This window comes from Pangasianodon hypophthalmus, chromosome 12 (genome assembly GCF_027358585.1).
Source record: "Pangasianodon hypophthalmus isolate fPanHyp1 chromosome 12, fPanHyp1.pri, whole genome shotgun sequence".
In the NCBI taxonomy this organism is placed as follows: domain Eukaryota; kingdom Metazoa; phylum Chordata; class Actinopteri; order Siluriformes; family Pangasiidae; genus Pangasianodon; species Pangasianodon hypophthalmus.
The window spans coordinates 19,835,031-19,857,885 of record NC_069721.1 but is presented as its reverse complement, the minus strand read 5'-3'; the positions used below and the strand labels follow the sequence as shown (position 1 = coordinate 19,857,885).

The 22,855-nt window shown below is 40.4% G+C and overlaps 1 protein-coding gene across 6 annotated transcripts in view; it reads left to right on the top strand.

Moving 5' to 3' along the window:
* LOC113527500 (PH and SEC7 domain-containing protein 1) overlaps nucleotides 1-21,638 on the top strand; it is an 80,684-nt gene extending 59,046 nt beyond the window's left edge. For 5 of the 6 annotated variants that reach the window (XM_053238645.1, XM_053238644.1, XM_053238647.1 and 2 more), the window contains 8 exons: nucleotides 92-388; nucleotides 483-1,048; nucleotides 3,548-3,626; nucleotides 17,166-19,134; nucleotides 19,948-20,021; nucleotides 20,149-20,445; nucleotides 20,540-20,605; nucleotides 20,709-21,638. The gene's annotated coding sequence lies outside the window, so the exon portion shown is untranslated. The remainder of the gene's footprint in view (nucleotides 1-91; nucleotides 389-482; nucleotides 1,049-3,547; nucleotides 3,627-17,165; nucleotides 19,135-19,947; nucleotides 20,022-20,148; nucleotides 20,446-20,539; nucleotides 20,606-20,708) is intronic. The other variant, XM_053238643.1, reaches the window with a different exon arrangement.
* The last annotated feature ends 1,217 nt before the right edge of the window (nucleotides 21,639-22,855 follow it).

Below are 22,855 nucleotides of genomic sequence, written 5' to 3'. Positions count from 1 at the left end.
AACACCAAAGGTGGATGATGAGCGACAGTGCAGTCTGTGCATTGTGTGAAACTATTACCTTTTATTTACTTTTCTTTTTTTTTTTTAACAGAATTTCTTGATATTACAGTAAACTGTCCAAATCAAACTGGGACTGAGGGAGAACCATTACACCTAACCTGCAGTGTGACATGTAAGGAATGTAAACCTACAAATGTTTGTAAATGGAGCAATAAAAAGAATCCTGACATCAAGTGCAGTGATGAACAGTGTAACGTTACAACAAGTGACAGCATTCATACATTTCATTGCACAATTCCACATGCATCAGAGAAACTCGACGGAACATTTAAATTTTGGGTACAAATGACAACTGGAACTAATGAAACGACATTCAGCGTGACCATAGGTACTTTTCTTTTGCTGCTGGATAAGATATATATCTCTTGGGTATGACTGCAGAGCACATTGTTACATTTTGAATAATTTTACTCTTTTGACAGTGCCTTCTGCTGATGATCCCACTACACCAGATAATGCGGACATACATAATGTGTATCTGTGTATTCCCTGAATAAAAATTGTTTCTGAAGCTCTTTTAGTAGTAGACTCGTTGGGGAATTCCGATTCTTGGTAAGACTGAAGTACAAGATCGACAAGAGCTGTAGAGCAATGGAAGACTTAGAGTCTCCACAGGTGCTGAGGGTATAAAACCACACCATGGTTTTGAAGCGCAGAGGGAAAAAAAGTCAACGAACTGTGGGTATGTGACTGAAACTTGACAAAAACAGACAGACCACCAAAGGTGACCAAGAGTTTAAAAATAAACTTAGAAAAGTTGCAGCATTTCCGTTATGCTTAAAGGTCATAAAATGGAAATGTACTATATGTACATGCATATAACAGTGCTCTGATTAGTAGTTTTGCTTTGACTCCTGACTCATTTCTTATTGCTTTGAGATTTTCTCATGTCATTTTGATACTTCAATAGATTTTTGGATTATTCTTCATTAAATTTACATTTTTTTAAGCTCAACCTTCTTGATCGGAACTCCGTCCTCTCCTCTAGGTAATGTTATTTGTACACACATTTCATAGTAAAAAATGTTGATTCATTTTACTGGTAATTATAATTATTATAACTCTATGGCGTAAATAATAAGTAATACGATTTTAACAAATGGGTAAATGATGAATCAACCTAATTAATCAAATAAATAAATAATAAGGTGATATTATTAAATACTATATTAAGGTGTCCTTGTTAAATTAAACCATACCTTAAATCTCTGTATAATAGGCATAGTATAGTCAAGAGTGTGTGAGGGGGCCACTATAGTGAGTGGGGCAAGATTTTTTTTGTAGACTAATGAAGTACGAAATACTTTTAGCCTATAGAATAAAGAACACTGGTGATCCAACACACACACTCAACTGCGCTTCACCCAAAATTCCTGGCCATCAAAATCAGTTCAAAAGCAATTCAAATTTTGATGAAAATCAGAATATATAGTTATAACTGAATATATAAATGTAAATCAAATATATAAATGTAAATTCGACTATATAGTTATAACTCTGAATATATAAATGTAAATCGGAATATATATTTATAAATCCTGAATATATAAATCATATCTGAATATATAGTTATAACTCTGAATATAAAAATGTAAATCAGAATATATACTTATAAATCTGAATATATAGTTATATATCCTGAATACGTAAATGTAATTCCTAATTTTATAGTTATAAACCCTGATTATATATTCATACATTTGATCAGGCATATTGCTAGACAAGCTCTTAATTTTTTTCCATATTTAACTAAACCAATAAACATGCTTGGTGTAATCAGTTTTTGTTTTTGTCTCAATAAAATCATTACTCTTCAACAGATTGTTGAAAATTTCTCTAGCTCTCTCAGTCATGCTGAATTCTGCAGAAAACTACATAGCATTAACACTGTTAATGGACTGTGAGGACCCTTTGGCACTACGGCGAACCGTTTGTAAATTAGAGGAACATAGTCCCTTTGGTTGAGATAAGTGATGTGCACTTAAAATAATTCTATATATATATATATATATATATTTAAATAAATTTAACAGATATATATATATACATATATATATATATATATCTGTTAAATTTATTTAAACAATAAAACATATATTTTCATTATTTTTGAAGGCATCTTTGCTTTACAGCATTTCTTTGCATGTGCCTAAGACTTTTGCACAGCACTATATATATATATATATATATATATGTATATACAAGGTATATATATGTATACAGTGCTGTGCAAAAGTCTTAGGCACGTGCAAAGAAATGCTGTAAAGCAAAGATGCCTTCAAAAATAATGAAAATAAATGTTTCTACATTAAAAAAATGCTATAAAGAGCAGTAAACAGTAATAAATGAAACAAAGTCAATATGTGGTGTAACGATCCTTCGCTTTTAAAAAAAATAGTAGTCTCATGTACAATTTGTGCAGATTTATAAGGAAATGAGCTGTAAGTTTTACTGAGCATCTTGCAGAACCAGCCACAGTTCTTCTGGAGACTTTGACTATCACACTTGCTTCTTATTTTTGCAGCAAAACCCAGCAGCCTTCATTATGTTTTTTTGTCTGAGAAGTGTCTCTTATGTAATATGTTGCTTTCTTTACTGACATACAAACATTTTTCTGTAACATTTAATTTTGTGCTGGAAAACTAATATTTGGAAATCTAAAATGTTTTTGTGCTGAATCAATAATGTAGAAGTCATAAAATAAAAATCTATGTACTAAAAAAATAGGGTGCCTATTTTTGTACTCTTGCACAGTACTGAATATATATATATATATATATATATTAGTACATACATATGTATTCTGATATACTGTATATCTTGTGGTTGGCTGATTTCAGGTAATTAATGTACTCCTCTTTAACATTCATGAATAAATAAACTCATCCTCATCGGTTAGTTTATGTATGCATGTATAGTTAAATTTGTGTTGGTTTGTGTTGGTTAGTGTTGTGTTATGTTGGACTGCAGTGGAAACACCACTGCAGTCGTCACTGTTGCTCGATGCAGTCTTTATGCAATCTAGAATAGAATTATACACGTGTGACTACACATTGCAGCATGCAAATAAATATTAAGTATTTGAAAACATACGATGTTGTTTGTATATTTTAAGTCTATTTTAAAGATATTTCTATGCTAATAATAATAATAATAATAATAATAATAATAATAATAATGCATGGTAACTCAACATTTGGGCCATTTTTAAACCTAGGCTTGGAAGAGAAACATACAGAATGCACTAAATTAAAAATACCTCAGCATTAGGAAAGTGCTGTATCAACCCTATCTGCGGTGAATTCTCTTGCTTTAAGCCCAGCATTGCAGGGTTGGACTCCAGATTAACCACAACTTCTCACCTGACATTACTGAATGAACTTTTGTTTTCATGGCAGAAAAACAACAGGCTAAAATCTTATTTGTTTTATATCTTCGTTGAATGGGCTGTAATCTGATAAGAAATAATTGTGTGTTGCTCTGAAAGAAAAGAAGCCATGTCCCGAAGATATTTTCTTCACTGTATGCTGATGCAAGTCCTGCTTATCCCAGTCTATCGCAGTAAAGTAAGTAAAATAATCTGTTTTTTTTAGAGTAAAGTTTCACTGGTTTTCATGCTGAGTCGCTTTGTTTCGGTTGTCTTCAGAAATTACAGTACACTGTCCAAACCAAACAGGGATTGTTGGGACACCATTAAATCTAACCTGCTATGCTTCATGTGATGGATGTGACTATATAGATTATAGATGGCACTAAAATAACATCAATTTAGATGATGCACAGCTGCTTGTGGTCAGAACAAGTGGCCAAAATCTCACATTTTATTACATAATTCTAAATCCATCAGAGCAATGGAACATATGTATTTAAGGTACAAACAACAATTGGCCATGCAATGATGACATTCACTGTGACCGTAGGTACTTTTTGTTTTGTTGTTCCATAAGATATATAGCTCTTGTGTATGACTTCAGTGAACATCTTTTGACAGTGCTGCTGATGCCACTGCACCAGATAAGGTGTACACAATGTGTATGTATGTACTCCCTGGTGTCATGGAACCTTGTTTCTGAAGTTGAGAGAATTCAGATTCTTGGTAACACGGAAGTACAAGACCGACGGAAGACTCCACCGCTGCTGAGGGTATAAAACCACAAGAAGGGTTTGAAGACCTAAGCAAAAAAGTTACCTAACTGTGTGTACTGAAACTTCCCACAAAAGCAGACGGGCACATCTAAATAAAAAAGTAGACCCACAAAAGTGTTTAAAAATAAAGTTAGAAAAGTTGCAGCTGTGCATTATGTTTAAAGGTCATAGGATGGAAACGTATATACAGTATATAACCAAGGTTAAAGGTTCAAGGTTCTTTATTTGTCACATACATTACAAACATGTGATGTATTAATGTAGTGAAATGTTTTTCCTTAGTGCCTTGTCCCACAGTGCAACTGTGATACATAAACAGAATATAATAGAACAGAATTTAATAAAAGCCAAATATGATAAAAGAATATAATGAATAAAATAGAAAAATAAATTAGAATAGACTCTATTAGACAAAATGTAAATGTTATATGTAAAAATATGTAGAAAGTGTTTAGCAGCTTGAAAAGAGGAATCGTAGCAGCTTTTTGAGGACGTAGTGTGCAAAAGATGCAAGAGTTTTTGTTTGTCCATAGTGCAACCAATTGTGTATGTGTGTCTGTGTGTGAGGTAGTTAATATGCAGACTTCTCAAGTGTCCTCATTCAGTAGCCGGATTGCCTGAGGGTAGAAACTCCTCCTGAGTCTCTCTGTGTTGGTCCTTAGGATCCGGTAGCGCTTCCCTGATGGGAGCACCAAGAAGAGACTGTTCCCGGGGTGGTGAGAGTCTTTTATGATCCTCCTGGCCCTGGTCTTGCATCGCTGGTTGTAGATGTGTGTGATGCAGGGGAGAGAAGTCCTGATGGTCTTCTCCGCTGCCCTCACCACTCTGGACTGTACATTCCGGTCCTTGGCTGTGGTGCCTCCGAACCAGGTGGTGATGCTTCTGGTGAGAAGACTCTCCACAGCCCCAGTGTAGAAAGCCTTCAGTACCCTGTGAGAGACCCTGAACCTGCCTAGACACCGGAAATAGTAGAGACACTGGTGCACTCTTGTCGCCAAGGTGTATGTGTGTGTAGTCCATGACAGGTCTTCTGTGAGATGGACCCCAAGGTATTTGAAGCTGCTCACCCACTCAACCGTGGACCCATTGATCAACAGTGGGCTGTAGTTCCTCACCTGCTTCTTCCCGTAGTCAATAATCATCTCCTTAGTCTTGGTGACATTCAGGGAGAGATTGTTATTCCGACACCATGTGGAGAGGATATTCACTTCCTCTAAGTAGGCCTTCTCATCATTGTTGGTGATGAGGCCTACAACTACTGTGTCGTCGGCGAACTTCACCAGCCTGTTGGAGCTGTGTGTGGCCGTGCAGTCACCGGTGTAGCGAGAGTACAGCAGGGGGCTGAGGACACAGCCCTGAGGAGCTCCAGTGCTGAGGGTGAGTGTACATACCCGGCGCGTACCGCACGGAGCCCCACCCCCACCTCGGATACTCAGACCACATCTCTGTTATGCTAATTCCAGCATACAGACCACTCGTCAGATGCTCGAAACCGGTTCTGAAACAGGTAAAAACCTGGCCAGAAGGAGCCATCTCTGCTCTTCAGGACTGTTTTGAGTGCACTGACTGGGATATATTCAGGGAGGCTGCAACCAACAGTGATTCTATTAACTTGGAGGAGTACACATCATCAGTGACCAGCTACATTGGAAAGTGCATTGATGATGTGACCATCTCCAAGTCCATCACTACACGCTCCAACCAGAAACCGCGGATGACTGCAAAGGTGCGTGCGCTGTTAAATTCCAGAGACTCCGCCTTCATAGCAAGGGACAAGGCAGCCTTAAGAACAGCAAGGGCCGAACTGTCCCGAGCCATCAGAGAGGCAAAACGCGCACATGCCAAGAAAATCCACGGTCACTTTCAGGACAGCGGAGACACTCGGTGCATGTGGCAGGGCATCCAGGCGATCACAAACTACAAGACAACATCACCTGCTTGTGATAGTGACGCCTCCCTCCCAGATGTGCTGAATGACTTCTACGCCCGGTTTGAAGCACAGAACAACGTGACGGCAAGGAAGACCACACCTCCTACCAACGACCAGGTGATCTGTCTAACCACAGAGGAAGTGAGGAACACTCTACGCAGAGTCAACCCACGGAAGTCTGCTGGACCAGACAACATCCCTGGCCGGGTGCTCAGGGAATGTGCAGAACAGCTAGCAGATGTCTTTACTGACATCTTCAACATCTCCCTGAGCAGCACCGTTGTTCCCACATGCTTCAAGACAACGACCATCATCCCAGTGCCTAAGAAGTCTTCAGTCTCCTGCCTCAATGACTACCGTCCCGTTGCACTCACACCCATCGCTATGAAGTGCTTCGAGAGGCTTGTCATGAGGCACATCAAATCCCACCTTCCACACTCACTGGACCCACTGCAGTTTGCGTATCATCCTAACCGTTCAACAGAACTACTCTCCATCTGGCTCTCACCTAATTGGACAACAAAGACACTTACGTTCGAATGCTGTTCATTGACTTCAGTTCAGCATTCAACATAATCATTCCTCAGCACCTGATCGAGAAGCTGAGCCTACTGGGTTTGAACACCTCCCTCTGTAACTGGATCCTGGATTTCCTGACTGGGAGACCTCAGTCAGTCCGGATCGGAAACAGCATCTCCAGCACCACCACACTGAGCACTGGAGCCCCTCAGGGCTGCGTACTCAGCCCGCTGCTGTTCACTCTGCTGACTCACGACTGCGCAGCAACGCTCAGCACAAACCACATCATAAAGTTCGCCGATGACACGACCGTGGTTGGTCTCATCAGCAAGAACGACGAGTCAGCATATAGAGAGGAGGTGAAACATCTATCAGCCTGGTGTAAAGCCAACAACCTATCTCTGAACGTGGACAAAACTAAAGAGATGGTTGTTGACTTTAGGAGAGCACAGAGCGACCATTCTCCACTGAACATCGATGGATCCTCCGTGGAGATCGTGAAGAACATCAAATTCCTTGGTGTTCATCGGACGGAGAACCTCAACTGGTCACTCAACACCAGCTCCATCAGCAAGAAAGCCCAGCAGCGTCTCTACTTCCTAAGAAGGCATCACTGCCTGGTTTGGGAATTGCACCGTCTCGGATTGCAAGACCCTACAGCGGATAGTGAGGACAGCTGAGAAGATCATCGGATTCTCTCTCCCCTCTGTCACGGACACTGTAATCCACAAACAGCATTCACACATAGTTCCCTTTCCTCTGGTCCAGGTGAGAGAGGGGAGAGGGCAGTGTGTAGGGTGTAGGACCGATATGCAAACTGTAATGGGTCTAAGCAGCTGGGGAGGAGGGAGCAGATGTGGTTTCTAACCAGTTTTTCAAAGCACTTCATCACTATAACAGTGAGTGCTACAGGATGGTAGTCATTCAGGGAAGCAGGACGGGCAGTTTGGGGGACAGGAATGATCCAACCATTGCTCTGAATACTAGCTTAGCTTTGGCTCCTGGCTCATTTCTTATTGCTTCACTATTCTTGACTGGGACTCTTCAATCCTCTGCTATAGGTAAGGTTATTTCTTGCTCCTCATGATAAGAAATACTGATTCATTTTTTTATAACTCTGTGAAGTAAATAATAAGTAAATAATACAATTTAAAAAATTAGTAAATAATAAATGATTAAATCTAATTAATAAATAGAAAAATTTATTATTTATATAATAAATTGTATTATTTATTAATTATTTACTCCATATTTACTCCATAGATCTAATTAATAAATAGAATAAATAATAAGTAAATATTATTAAATAGTAAATCTCCATAAATCTCCATCTGATAGGCACAGTAGAGTCTAGATTGTGTGAGATTTTATCCTATACTAATGAAATCTGGAAAAAAATAGTTTTAGCTTATAGAATAAAAAGCACTGGTGGCCTAATGCTCACACCCTACTGCACTTCATCCAAGCTTCTTGGCCATCAAAATCATGTCATGTACAGTACCATACAATTTAGGATTTTTGTTATTCAGACTGCAACTAAGGCTCTGGTAATTCATGCATCATGAGGCTGCATGTAAACATAGCTACTGTGTCTAGGAACTTGGAAAAGAGACACCCCCCCTAATTTTAAAATAGGAACATCACCAGTGAAGTTGTCCATGCACATGCGTATATGTGTATCAGAACACCGCCACATCAGTAGATGGCGCTTGAGCGCTCCTGTGAAGCAAAGTAGAGACTAGTTTTCTCCCGGGTGCGATCTCAGAAGTAAATGATGCGCCAAGGGAACGACACTCATTTTGTCTGTCTCTATTGTTTCACAGTTTCACAGGTACACAGTGCTTAACCGCCTGTGTGTCCTTAGTTGCCGACCCAGATATCCCCTAGGTCTGAGGCCGGTAACATTTGGGGGCTCGTCCGGGATCCAGCGCACCTTGCCTGGGGAGGTTGACATTGCAACAGGCAGATCCTGTGCCCAGAGTTTCATGGAAGACTGCTGTGTCAAGTGTCATCCAGGAAACAACGGTCAAGGTTGATATGTGAAGATGACTACCTTAACCCAACGCCGGGTGCTGATCTTCAAGATCCAAAAGAGACTGTCTGATTTGAGTCTCAGCCAGCTACAGACTGTTGCAAGATCGATTGTGGATGGCCAAGAAACTTGCCAAGTCACGGATCTAAGTGAACCAGAACTGTATGACCTAATTGTTGACTTTGTCAGAAGTGAGAAGTTAAAAGCTGCAGAGGATGAGGGTATGGCTCAACTCCTCTTCCTCTATGACCTACTCAGTGACATTCTATCAGCTCCAGATGTCAGAGCCTCTGACCCTGGTAATGCTGCACCTGTCTCGATGGAGGATTCACAATCACACCAACATGGACACACCCCTACAAACGTTGATGAAGTTTATACACCACCGTCCCCTACTGACAGAGACACTCACACACAACCATTACATATGGACAAAGACATTCACGTACACCCATCATTCCAGGTCGGAGACACCCATGCACTTACCAGGGAAATCACTTCAGTGATGCCCGGCAGGCCCACCTCTATCAGTGCTGCTCCTTTGGGTAGGATGAATTCATCAGCAAATGTTTCTGATCATGTTGTAAGATTGTCTGATGTTTCAGCTTTGCTACCACGCAGAGAATTTAAGTTACATGGTGGTCAGATTTCTGATGCAGGTTCTGATATGTCTTACAACAGTCTGAGTAAACAGCTGGATGAAGGGTTGCAGGAAGGTTTTAGCGAGTCAGAAATAATTCGAACTGTCCTTAAGATAACAAAACCAGGTACTTTCAGGGAGATGCTGAGCAATAAAGCAGATCTGAATGTAGAAGGTTTGAAAAGATTCCTCCGGTCACATATCAGAGATAAAAGTGTAACTGAACTTTTCCAGGAGCTGACTAATGCTAGGCAGCATGACAGAGAAAGTCCACAACAGTTCCTGTACAGGGTTATGGGGTTAAAGCAACGAGTTCTTTTTGAATCCCAGCAACCAGGTGTAGATTTCAGTTATGACAAAAAGCTGGTTCAGGGCACTTTCCTCCATACCATTTACCAGGGGTTGAATGAGAAAAACAGTTATGTGCGGCGTGATCTAAAACCCTTTCTTTCAGACATGCAAGTTAGTGATGACTTCCTGTTGGAGCAAATGACTTGAGTGAATTCAGCTCAACATGACCCAAATGAACCGACTGATCAGACCAGACAGGCCAAAGTTGATTTTGAATTACAAGCTAATCATGATGCTATTGAAGAACTGACAGCTCAAGTGTCCTCCTTAACTAAGCATCTGACCCACTTGACGACACCCCGTGAAATGAAACCCGTAGACACTAGCAGGCCTATCGCTCGTACCCAACCTGCAACTGAGGCAAAAGGGAAATGCCCCGCATGTGTACAACAGGGCACGATGAACTGTCCCCACTGTTTCATCTGTGGACAACCTGGACATAGGGCTATTGGCTGTCTTCAGCGTAAGCTGTCAGGAAATGGGAAGAGGTCACTGGAGAGGGGCAACCTGTGACCTCAAATCATCTGCCGCCCCATGTAAAAGTCAAAATGCTGGAACCCCCACAGCCAAAACCACAGTGTCAGCAGAACCCAAAAAGACATGTAGCTCAACTTATTGGCAAGCGGTGTATGGTCTCTTGTTCAATCAATGGTGTACCTCTCCAAATGCTGTTAGACTCTGGTGCCCAGGTGACGATTGTTAGTAGAGCATGGATCGAGAAAGAACTACCTGGTGTCAAAATTCGGTCCCTTGAATCTCTGTTCACCAACCAATCACTGGAAATATCTGCAGTAAATGGTACAGAGGTCCCTCTCTCTGGTTGGGCTGAAACTGACCTTCAGATTTGTAGTCAGAATCATGGAGACATGTCTATCAGGGTCCCACTTCTAATCAGTCAAAGTTGCAGCTGTCCCATTTTAGGTAGCAATGTCATAGCAGAGCTCATCAAAGAAAGTGCCCATCAGAGTGAAAAAGTGGATGTCTCTGCCATCTTGAAAGAAGCATTAAGTGCCAGTGCATCTACTGTCGAGGCGCTAATTTCTGCTTTTGGGGAAATAACTTGTGCTGAAACACCTGAGTGTAATGTCCGCACAGGCAAGAGAGGCGTAGTTATACCTGCGGGACGGATTCATGAGGTCAAGTGCAGGATTCGGAAGTGGCCCGGCTCTGGAACGATGCTGTTTCAGCCGATCTTAGAGAATGACTGCATTGAGGGTTTGGAGCCATTTTCAGCCTTAGTTGATGTTCCTGGTGGGATGTCGAAATGCGTTAAAGTTCCGGTCCAGAATCCCACTAAGCATGCTATCTACCTTCCACCGAAGACAGCCCTTGGCATTCTTGAAGAAGTAGTTGATCTCAAACCAATTCAACGGCCTACTCTAAGCCCCTATCTCATGCAACAAGATGTCTCCCAATCATTTTCAGCTCAGTTGAGGACTGACAAGAACATCAACATGGCGAAAGGAGAAGACAGGCACACTTGTGTGCATGAAAGTAAAGATAAATGGCACCCTCCAGTTGACTTGTCCCATTTGGGGGAGGATGAACAGAAAATAGTCAGAGAGATGCTATTGGACCAATCCGATGTGTTTGCGAAGGATGACACAGATATTGGTTGTATTCCTGACTTACAACTTGAAATTCACTTGAAAGACAATACTCCTGGCCAAAAGTCCTACAATGCGGTTCCAAAGCCCTTGTATAGAGAGGTTAAGGAGTATGTTCAAAACTTGCTGGATCACGGCTGGATTCGGAAGTCCACATCACCTTATTCCTCTCCTGTAGTTTGTGTAAGAAAAAAGGACATGAGTCTACGCCTTTGTGTTGATTTTCACGGACTAAATAGTAAAACTATTCCTGATCGCCACCCTCTCCCACGTATCCAGGATCTGCTGGATAGCCTGGGGGGCTACTCATGGTTCTCTATACTTGACCAGGGCAGCGCATACCACCAAGGTTTTGTCAAGGAGCGCTCAAGGCACCTGACGGCTTTTAGCACGCCTTGGGGATTATATGAGTGGGTACGCCTTCCCTTTGGCCTTACCAACGCACCAGCAGCTTTCCAGAGGTGTATGGAAGGTGTGCTGAATGGTCTGAGGGATGAATGTTGTTTTCCATACTTGGACGATGTTCTTTGTTTTTCCAGAACCTTCCAAGACCATGTCAAGGACTTAAAGAGAGTTTTCTGCCCCTTACGGGAGCATGGTGTCAAGTTACGCCCGAAAAAGTGTGAACTATTTAAACGTCAAGTGAGGTACGTTGGGCGCCTAGTCACCAGTGAGGGTGTGCGAGTAGATCCCAAAGACCTGGAGGCAGTGCTTCAGTTGAAGGAAAGGGAACCCAAGAACGTTGGGGAAGTCAGAGCCCTATTAGGTTTTTTGGGATACTACCGATCCTTCATTCAGGATTTTTCCCGAATAGCTCGCCCACTGTTTAAACTTCAAGAGAGCCATGTGGAGCCTGATAAGAAACCTGTCAAATCTAGGCTCATCAGAAAGGGTGTGAAAAACGGTCAACTCTTGTCTAAGACACCAGTCCAGTGGACCCCTGACCACAGTGCTGTTGTTGCTCGCCTTGTCGACATGTTGACCAGCTCCCCTATTCTAGCCTATCCAGACTTCAATTTACCTTTTGTCCTCCACACTGATGCATCAAATGAAGGTCTGGGGGCTGTACTTTATCAGGAACAGGGGGGTAAACTGCATGTAATCGCTTATGGCTCTAGGTCACTCACACCTGCAGAGAAGAACTATCATCTCCATTCCAGCAAGCTTGAGTTTCTTGCCTTAAAGTGGGCTATCTGCGATAAATTTCGCGATTACCTGTACTATGCCCCCACGTTCACCATATTCACAGATAACAACCCCCTTACCTACATCCTGAGTACAGCCAAGTTGAGTGCGGCAGGACATTGCTGGGTAGGCGAGCTGGCCGATTTTCACTTCACCATCAAATATAGACCGGGCAAGTCCAACACTGATGCTGATACCTTGTCACGGTTCCCAGTGAGGCTACAGGACCATGTCAGAGAATACTCTGAGGTTTTACCTCCCGAAGTGGTGTCTGCTGTATGGCAAGGAGATAAAGCCAAGAAGGACGAAGAAGTGCCATGGGTAGCAGCCCTTCAGCTGTGCTCCAGTGATGATTGTCCGCATCCTTCCACCACAATGATGTTCACTCCAGAAGACATTCGAGCTGCACAAGAAGGAGACGTATCTATCTGTGAGGTGGTCAGACTGAAAAAGATAGGATGGACCCCCAAAGACAAAGACAAGAAACCAAAAGAACTAACCGCACAACGACTCATACGTGAATGGAGCAAACTCAGGCTTGACAAGGGACTTTTGTACAGACAGACACGACAAAACAGACAACTGGTTCTCCCTAACTCTCTGAAGTCTGTTGTGCTAAAACACCTTCATGACGACATGGGGCATGTCGGGGCTGACAAAGTCATCCACCTTGCAAGGCAAAGGTTTTATTGGCCTTTCATGCAACGTGACATAGAAGACTACGTTATCCGTCAGTGTCCATGTATCAAACAAAAGCGACCTACTGTTCCTGAAAAAGCACCAATGGGCTCGATCACAACCAGTGTCCCCTTTGAACTTCTGTCTGTTGATTATTTGCATCTTGAACCAAGTAAGGGGGGCTACGAGTATATCTTAGTTCTAGTAGACCACTTTACTCGCTTCGCTCAGGCCTATCCAACACGGAACAAATCTGGCAAAATGGCCGCAGAGAAGATTTTCTATGACTTTATACCACGGTTTGGGTATCCACAAAAGCTTCATCACGATCAGGGCCGGGAGTTCGAGAATAACTTATTTCAACGACTTCAGCAGCTGGCTGGCATTGCCCATTCTCGCACCACGCCTTACCATCCACAGGGCAACCCTGTCGAGCGTCTGAATAGGACACTTCTCCAGATGCTCCGAACCCTGGCAGAAGAAAAGAAATCAGAGTGGAAGGACCATTTACCAAATATAGTCCATGCTTACAATTGCACGCGGCACGAAGCCACAGGGTATTCACCATTCTTTCTTCTCTTTGGAAGAGCTCCACGGCTGCCCATTGATTTACTCTTTAACCTGGAACCTGAGTCACAGACCCAGACCCATCAGGAATATGCACAGAGGTGGGCTTCCCGAATGCAGGACGCATACCGAATTGCCTCTGAAAATGGTAGAAAGAGCTCTGAAAAAGGAAAAAAATATTATGATCGTGGAGTCAGAGGAAGTGTGCTTCAGCCAGGGGATCATGTGCTTGTCCGCAACCTATCAGAGAGAGGAGGGCCGGGAAAACTCCGTGCTTACTGGGAGAACAAGGTCCACAGGGTGGTTGAAAGGATAGGAGATGGTCCCGTATATCAAATTCAAGCTGAAACAGGTGACCGCACCCTCCGTGTACTGCACCGTAATCTCCTCTTGCCTGTGAATGAATTGCCCCTAGAACATAACGGACAGGATAGTCCAAAACGAAAACCACAAAGGCAGAAGCAGCAACGCGTGAAACGCAGAACTTTGGGAGCAGGATACCAATGATTCAGCAGATGAGGAAGAATACGCATGTAACCCTAGACCATTACCAGTATATGAAAGGAAAACAGTTTCACGGTTTCATTGTGAGCCACACAGTGAGCTTCGAGCGGCAGCAGAAGAGTTTCACCCTGGATATCACAGAACAGAGCTAGATAATCTCCAGTCATACCAGCAACAACAGTTGGTGACATCAGAACCAGCACAAACATCTGCTGACCCATCAACATCTGTGGAACCTCAGGAAGTTGTAGGTGACTGCATAGATGGAGTTCATGAGGATCCCAACCTGGGAGCGGAGCCAGTGGCACAGCCAGTGAGTGAAGAAGAGGTCACTCTGAGGAGGTCTACACGTGCAGAAAAGCCTAAGGAGGTGTTCACATACAATCATAAGGGACTACCAACATATGAACCTTGGAGACCAGGAGCAAATGCAATGCATACCTGTGTTTTATATCCCATTCACGCTTACCCTGTCATACCTGACACTTGCCACTATCCTTCACCACTTGTGTGGGCATATTAGACATGACAGGACTAAAAAAAAAAAAAAGACTACTGATATTCAAATACTTATTTGTTCTTGAATCAGACAGTTCAATCTTTGATTGCCTTTCTTGCTTTACTATTCTGTTGGTGTAGTTCTAGATGTCCGGAGACATCTCTAAAAAAGCAGGGGAGAGTGTAAAGGGTTAATGAAGGGCACATTAAATTTTTAATGGAAAAGAGACACCCCCCCTAATTTTAAAATAGGAACATCACCAGTGAAGTTGTCCATGCACATGCGTATGTGTGTATCAGAACACCGCCACATCAGTAGATGGCGCTTGAGCGCTCCTGTGAAGCAAAGTAGAGACTAGTTTTCTCCCGGGTGCGATCTCAGAAGTAAATGATGCACCAAGGGAACGACACTCATTTTGTCTGTCTCTATTGTTTCACAGTTTCACAGGTACACAGTGCTTAACCGCCTGTGTGTCCTTAGTTGCCGACCCAGATATCCCCTAGGTCTGAGGCCGGTAACACATACAGACAAGAGTCTGCTGTTTTACATTTTATTTTTAGGTGTATTTAAGTGTAGGTTTTGCCACATATTTGGACTGCTAGAGATATCCATACTTAGAAATAATGCGTGCCACCACTAATTAACATTTACGTTTACTGCATTTGGCAGAAGCCATTATCCAGAGTGACGCACAGAAGTGCTTTGAAGTCTCTATCAATAAAAAACATCTGGATACTTGTTCACTAGGTCATGGACTAAGAATACTAAAAAAAAATCAGTCTAAAAAACCCTGCTGGGGAGGTAATATAGTTTAAAAAAAAGCACACAGACAATAAGATTTAAAAAAAAATAAGTGCTAATTTACATACTTCATGAAGAGGTAGGTCTTTAGTCATCATTTGAAGACTGCCAGTGACTCAGCTGTTCAGATGTCTAGGGAAAGTTCATTCCACCTTGATGCATGCCTTCCTTGTACCCTGAGAGATGGTGGGACCAGTCGAGCAGTGCTAGGGGATCGGAGAGAGAATGGTGCAGTGCGGGGTGTGATAAATGCTTTAAAGAGAACAGAACAGATCATAGTGCATAGCCACAATGTACTAATGCACCAGAATGGATCTTAGTACATAGCCGCAACTAATTATCCCATCAGAACAGATCTTAGTGCTTAACCATAACTAATTAACACATGGGAAAGGGATCTTAGTGTGTAGCTAAGTTACTACAACTTACTAATGCATGAGAATGGTATCTTCGTGCATAAGCACAACTAATTAATGCATCGGAACAGGATGTTTGTGCGCAGCCACAACTAATTAATGCATCAGAACGGGATCTTAATGCGTAGCTACAATTTATTAAATCTTCAGAGCAGATCTTAGCCTGTAGCCACAACTTACTAATGCCTTGGAACAGGATCTTAGTGCGTTATCACAGCTATATTAATGCTTGGGAACAGGATCTTAGAGTGTGACCACAACTTATTGACACATCGGACCGGATCTTACTGCATAACCACAACTAATGCCTGGGAATCGCATCTTAATGCATAACCACAACTAATTAATGCATGGGAATGGGATCTTAGTGAATAACCACAACTATTTAATATATGGTAACAAATGGGAAAAGCTCTCAAAGACAATTTGTTGTGAAAATCAATGGATATTTTTTTAAGAAACCTCACAATAAAAATGAAGCCCTTTTATAACCACTGTCATGTCTCCATATAGCCTAGCTAGCAGCTGTGATTTAATATAAACTGAAAGTACACCGCAAAAAGTGTTGATTTAACACTTTCATTTTCAAGTGGGGATTTTGCAGTGTAGCAGTCAACATGGACAGTCAGTCCATTCATCCATTCTCTGTACCACTTATTCTACACAGGGTCACAGGGAAGCTATTCCAGGGGACTCGGGGCACAAGGCAGGGGATACCCTGGATTTGTCACTGTTACTGCCATTAGTAATCTCCACACTTATCCTTACAGATATATGTGAAGGTATTTTATTTGCTACTAGAAATGTGATGTGGGGTTTAGAAATCATGATGACTTCTGTTTTTTCACAGACGGCCTGGAGCCATGAGCAGGTTGCACTAGTCGTGGTTCTTCTTGTGTTTTTTCTTTGTGGTTTCTTCTTGCCATTATTATTGCAGTACGTACCTATAGACAAAGAAAAAATATGTGCAGTTTAGCATGTCCAACTTTCTTTGAACAGGTACCCAACAATGATGACGTCAACAGACACTGAAATATGAGCTTTCTTTTTTAAGCCAATCTCAGAACATGAGATGTTAGCAAAAAAAAAAGTTGATTTATTTACTCTGATGTGTGCAAATTCCTTCATGTCTCATAAATCTGCTTTTTTTTCTTTTTCTTTTCATTTATTGAAACTATTACAACTACAATGGCCTAATGAAATAATCTTTCTCTCTCTCTCTTTCCTCAGCAGACACTGTGAAAACTCATGAAGTCTCTCAAGCTAGTATCCATTGATAAACATGAACATGTTAGAACAACAGAAATGTGATAAATCCAGTAAAATCCCTGAAAACATATCACGTTCATGTAAAGGCACATCAGCAACATTATAACACAATCTAAAATGAATAAAAGGAGCAATTACCGTGTGCGCCTCTTGGACCACATGCAGGTTATTTTGGGGCTGTATTTTCTCTGCATCCATGCTGCACCCACAATGCCACAGTCCTTCTCTCAACTAAACTCTGGTCTTGTGACCGTTACACTCTACATTAAATAAAACCTTACATAAAGAGTTCTAAATTTTTAACCAAACATTATTTTAAGGAGGTACATTTTTATCATTATTACCCTTTGAACATTATATTTATTACATTTTTAATCACTTTTTTAAAGGCTGTATGAACCCAAATGAACATGAATTTTTGACAGAAACATATAAAATAAACATCTCAATGAAACATGTCTTTGTGACAGTTACAGCTATAACATATGTCATACATACTAATCTCTGAGTGATAGGCAAATATCTTTTAAACTGTGAATAGAATGAAATGATCTGACTGTTGTTGGCTCATTTTTTTTCCGATCCTGAGGTCTTGTGTGCTGGCAGTGTATTTTATACAATAACTTTCCAACACAGCAAATCACTTAATACTGCATTGGGACATTTAGAGTACATAAGCTAAGTTATTTTGTGCTGTGCACCAACGTTTGTTTTCAGTTTTGTATTATATTGTTATGTCTATTTTATATTGCTTTTTTTTTTTCAAGTAAACTATGATTGGACAGAAATGTGTGTATGCTGTTTCTTTCATCAAATGGAAATATGACAAATATGGCATTGAGCTCAGGCATATAATGTGTGTATGTATTCCCTACAGCACTTCCAACAAAATTCTTGGCCAACAAAATCAAGCAACTAAAGTTACTTACATGAACGTTATTACAATACACAATTATGTTTGAGCAGCTATGCTTTATAAATAATATAAGAAAGAGAGCCTGATAAATTGTACTTTTAAAAGTATATGCTTTCAGTGACAGAAGTAAAACTTCCCATGGCGACTTTCACATGAGCCATGGCACGAGACTTCCTGACTATCATTACTACACACACTTCTTGTTAGTTTGAATGTAGTTATTGAATAATTCTTACTAAATAATATGCATTATGATAAATAATGGAACAATAAGCTGGATCTTTAGTGATTTAACTACATACAAGTAATGGTAAAGCACACTCACTCCCTCTTGTGGACACTGTTTAGCTTGTGAATGAATAAATGATTGAATAAATGAGCAACAGAGAATGTGTGTTTGAGTAATCAAATATGAGATTAAAGCAGTGAATGAATGTGCAGGTCATTCTGTGAGGGACAGGGTGGTGTGTGGTCACCTTTCTTATACAAGAGCTCTTACAGAGAGCATTCAGAAGACCTTCATGTTCCAGGATATTGCTGCATTAGTGTTTTTTTTGACACCTCTGTATGGAACAAATTTGATCAGTGTTTTTTTTCACTTCTTTAATGAGAACAATTGTTCCGGTTTTCATGAGACTTCCTTCTTCTTTCTCGCTGGTTCCTTTTCTCTTGCTTTCCTTTCCCCTAAACTGAGTCCATCATCTATGCTCATAATTGAGGAGTGATGATGCATTTGAAATTCTTTGAAATTCTTGTAAGGGTGATGTAAAATGAGCTACAGATTTGGATGAAAGTGGGAGGGACCAACACAAACAGCACTTGTGCTAAACATGTTTATCCACTCACTTTTTGTTCATATGCTAAACAGGCTTGGTTTGAGATTGCGATCAAATAACAGTGAGACTCATTTTGAAAGCGAAAGTTGGGGACTGGCCACAGAGAGGACCCAGAGCTCTGAAAAGGAGTAAGTCATTGCTGAGTACTCTCTCCATGTAGCAGCAACACTCTCAGACCGTAAGTATCTGCAAGATTTGTAGTTTACAGGCTATAGCTCAGTGTGGAGTTGTTGTTTTTTTTGGCATGTTATGTCACATTATTATTTGTCACTTTGAGCTAGATCAAACTTAATGATATATGCAGAAGTCAGCTTGCTCCAAAATTATACTTAATTTCAAGTTACTATCTGAGGTGTTTTTTGTTGTTGTTGTTGGTGGTGGTGGTGTTTTTTTTGTTTGTTTGTTTTGTTTGGTTTTTTTCTTTTTTTTTTTTTGCAGTGATGATTATTGTGCATTGACTAAAATGGTTTTTGGCATGTTTAGAAGCAGGGCAAGAGAAAAACTTAAAGATATATGATGTGCAGAAGTTCTACGATTAGTTTTAATTTACATTTGGGTCACATATACTCATCTGTTAATATCAGAAATCAGTTGCCAGTAGAAACAGTGTGTCTGTGTACTTATAAGCACACTGACCTTACCATGATATATTTATGTTATGTTGGCTAGGCAGATTTTTTTTCTGAATGTACATGCTCTAATTTGCGTTTGCTTGATTTACATAAGCAATTCTTAAAATCCAAATTCCAATTGCAGCTAAAACTGTATTAGACTGTAAACATAGCTATTTTTCCTAGGATACTTGGCTTAGTATCTTATCTTGAGATTAAATGGATAGTTAAAATGTAACTAATGTATTATACAAAGTCCGGTAAGAAAGCTTAAACGAGCTCAGGTCACTGCACTAATAAAATAGCAATGCTTGACATAATGGGCATGAACACACTGTCACTAATTGGGTTGTAATCTGAAACATCTTGTGTTGTTCTAGGACAGAAGTCATGGCTGGAACATGTCTTATTCGGTGTGTACTGATTCAAGTCCTGCTTATCACAGTCTATGGCAGTAAGTAACAAGTATGCCACATGCTCAAACACCAATGGTGGATGATGAGTGACAGTGCAGTCTGTGTATTGTGTGTGAAACGATTACATTTGATTTACTTTTTTTTTTTTTTTCTTTTTTTTTACAGAATTTACAGATATTACAGTAAACTGTCCAAATCAAACTGGGACTGAGGGAGAACCATTACACCTAACCTGCAGTGTGACATGTAAGGAATGTAAACCTGCAAATGTTTGTAAATGGAGCAATAAAAAGCATCCTGACATCAAGTGCAGTGATGAACAGTGTAACGTTACAACAAGTGACAACATTCATTTGTTTCGTTGCACAATTCCACATGCATCAGAGAAACTCAACGGAACATTTAAATTTTGGGTACAAATGACAACTGGATTTAATGAAACGACATTCAACGTGACCATAGGTACGTTTCTTTTGTTGCTGGAGAAGATATATACCTCTTGTGTATGACTGCAGAGCACATTGTTACATTTCATATCATTTTATTCTTCTGACAGCGCCTCGTGTTGTTGATCCACCCACAACAGCTGCTCTTCGTTTCGCCGGTCTTCCAGATGCTCCAGGTACTTTACTTTCACTGTGTTCAAGGGGCATATTTTATTTGCTGCAAGAGATGTATAACATGATAACGTGATAAATAACATGATGGCTTTTGTTTTTTCACAGGAAAACTAACAGCAAATGGTCGTTCACCTACAGGTGCCGTGGCTGTAATGGTCATATTCTGTCTTGCCATATGCGCCATGGCTACACTTGTCTTTAGAGGAAACAGATGCAATAATATGTCAATTTCAGCACTATGCCCTGGCAAAATTATCACAGAAACTTACCCAGTATAATCATAATACATAGTTGTGTGACTGTGCCAAGCTCAGAAAGCCAAGCTTTCTTTTTTACGTCAGTCTCTGTCATGGCAGAGAGACAGAAAATCAAGAATAAAGGGGAAAAGTGTGCAGCTGAGGAGGGAGATACAATCCCAGATATGTAGCAGAGGTCTTTTTTTCTTTCTTTCTTTTTCTAACTCTTCATTTCTAGTTTCAGTGAAATGTTTATCTGTTACTTATCACCGTGTGATGCTTTTAAATTGCTAATAGACTGGTGTGAACTGACTCATTTTCTGATCTTGAGGATTTGTGGCATCTGTTTTTAAAACGTTTCTGGTGATTTTTAACAGTAGCTTTTCTACAAATCATTTACCTTCTCAGAAAGAAAAAATGTAGCATGCTGTACAAACATTTATAACTGTATAATGATGTAATGCTCTCAAGAGAATGTTGTTTGTACCATTACTTACATGAACTCAAATGTATAGGAATACATTCTCAAGGACAACTGTTTTACCTTGAGGGACAAAAATATTTGTACAGTACTTTTTGCCAGAGCATTGATAATAAATTGTAACCTGTGATTTAATAAAAATAAAATAAAATAAAATACTACAGGGTTGTGCAGGATACTGTATACATTTTATATTGTACTTTTGTGAACTTTTGGTTTTTGTGTATTCTACTGTAATTTGAGTTCTGTTGTGTTGTGTTCTTTTCTTTTAAATTGTATTTAAAATTGTATTAATAAATATACAGTAGTCACACTAAATTGTTGGATGTTTCTCATTCTGTTGTGATGAGAACTTGCACAGACAATGACATGAACATTTTTTAAGTTATTAGAATTGCCAACAAACCCTAAAATCAAGATTGGTGAACATTCATGACAATCAGCACAAAGCTGGAACTGTGGGACTCCACACTTCCTCCTACAAGTTGATGGAGGATGTTTATTTTCTTGATTAATCAGACATCTGAAATTTGTTGCCTCTTGAATCTTACAAATTCAAGTTGCCTGACGGAAACCTGATAAATATCACCAGGCTTTTGTTCACTCCACGTATAATTGACTTTTTGTCATATTTTGTTTTGGGTTCTCTGGAAAGACATGATTTTGATTTATTTTTATGAGTGGAAATGAGTAGATAGGGCTTGTTGGGGCTTGTAATTAAGCGTTGGTGGCCCGCCTGGGTTCTCACTTTTTCTTATAACAATCAACCTTCTTTCCTTTGGTGTCAGTTCTCTGGAACATTGATGATCTCTGAGAGTTTATTTGGGTATTTAGATTTATTTAGAGGTTTAATAGGTGGCATCAAAGCTCAACAGAAAGAGATGATCTGCTTCACAGAACAAATTAGTTTTGCACACTTTCTGTCTGACAACCATCACTAGTTTGAATCTGTGATGCTGATTTCGGACATTGGCCTTCTGATCTACTGTATACTGAACCTATGATTACTAGTCTGCAGGCAGGCTGTATATAATGTGTAGGCCTGGGACAAATAGTTTTTGACCTTCTCAAACCCTGGTAATCAGTAAAGGGTAATGGGGACACTAGAGACAGGCTTAAGAGAGAGTGACCCTCAATTTTTTTTATTTATTTTTTCTCTATACGCTTATCAGTGCTTATCAGTTTCCTTGGCAAACTCACTCACTATTCATAAACATTAACAAACGGCAGACAATCTCCTGCAAATCAGATACACTTACTGCAACATAACCAGCCAATAAATACTTATTATCCATTGTCTACAATTCCCAGAACACAACGCGGCCTACAAACATGGCTGCCGAGAACTACAAAACACAGCCATCACATACTCTCTCACTTTCATGGTCACCTGACTACTGATCACATACACCTGGTTCTAATCACAGTGACCTTCACTCACAGTATATAAGGACTTTCTAACCACACTCACTTCACGAAGTATAGGATCTGTGTTTCCATACCAGTCTATACCAAGCCTTTTGATTACTGACTGT